Source organism: Dioscorea cayenensis, chromosome 9 (genome assembly GCF_009730915.1).
Source record: "Dioscorea cayenensis subsp. rotundata cultivar TDr96_F1 chromosome 9, TDr96_F1_v2_PseudoChromosome.rev07_lg8_w22 25.fasta, whole genome shotgun sequence".
Classification (NCBI taxonomy): Eukaryota; Viridiplantae; Streptophyta; class Magnoliopsida; order Dioscoreales; family Dioscoreaceae; genus Dioscorea; species Dioscorea cayenensis.
In genome coordinates, this window is record NC_052479.1 from 20,665,643 (window position 1) to 20,666,874 (window position 1,232).

At 39.8% G+C, this 1,232-nt stretch overlaps 1 non-coding gene across 1 annotated transcript; it reads left to right on the top strand.

Annotated features, from left to right (window-relative positions):
• Positions 1-561: 561 nt before the first annotated feature.
• On the top strand, positions 562-668 carry LOC120269837. The gene has a single exon (XR_005539469.1). It is a non-coding gene; the product is annotated as a small nucleolar RNA R71 (small nucleolar RNA).
• Positions 669-1,232: the final 564 nt, after the last annotated feature.

Consider the following 1,232-nt stretch of genomic DNA (forward strand, 5'->3'; position numbering starts at 1 on the left):
CCATGTTGATCATGAATTTAGCTAGAACGTCTTCAGTGGTGTACTTTCTCTCTTGTTGTAGAGGAGCTTGATACTTATTTCCTTGAGCTGGTGGAGGCCTTTGTTGAGGTTGGCCTTGGTTCCAAGATAAATTTGGGTGGTTCCTCCACCCTGAGTTATAGGTATTACCATAAGGATTTCTCAGTCCTCTTGTTCCTCCACTAACATAATCTACTATCTCAACTGGTGTCAGAGAAGTAACAAGAACGGCGTATTGCATTATTGTATGCCTGTCACCACATGTGTCACATAACATAATTGCTCTAGAATTTGAGCTTGAGCCCATCATGAACTGATCAAGTCTTTTTGCCAATGTATTAACCTTTGTAGTAAATACACGCCACCCTTGGTGCCTTCTGTCGTGTGCTCCAATAACACTCATTATTTGCCATTTCTTCAATGAGTTTCTCGGCATCTTTGAGGTACTTATTGCTCAAAGAAACACCTACTGCAACATCAAGGAGCTGACGAGTCTGATTGTTCAACCCATTACAAAACATATGTACCCTCATCTAAGAAGAGAAACGGTGATGAGGGCATTTCCTCAAAATGTCCTTGAACCTTTCATGTGCCTCGAAAAATGTCTTAGAATCACCTTTCCTAAATGCAAAAATCTCTTATCTCAATCTAGCAATCTTGCTTTGGTAGGAAGTATCTAGAAAGGAACTTCTCCACCGTTTCCTTCCATGTGGTAATCGATCCAGTAGCCAAGGAAGTGAGCCATCTGTAAGCTACTCCTCTTAGACTGCATGGGAATAATCTCAGCCTGATTACATTATCAGAGACTAAATTGATCTTAAAGGTTCCACAAATTTGACGGAAATGGGATAGGTGAGCGTGTGGGTCCTTCCTAACCAAACCATCAAACTGCACTAAATTCTGTAGCAGCCCGATTATGCTCGCTTTGATCTTAAAATTATTTGCTAGCATTGTTAGTCTGATAAGTGCTTGTGTATTAAGAATGCGAAGTGTTCTTTCCTTATGATAAGCATTACTTTTATCAGGTTTAAGTACTAATACATGTGTATTTGTTTTCTTTTGCGCATGTAGGGTTGTGAAGCTAAGTATTAAGAAAAGAAGCCAAAAGTAAATCGTGAACGCACTATTTGGCAGAATCTTGGATAGAAAAAACCAGAAAACACAAGTGGCGCTCTAAGATACGTGAATGTGTGCAGTTCAATGGTTTGGCTAAA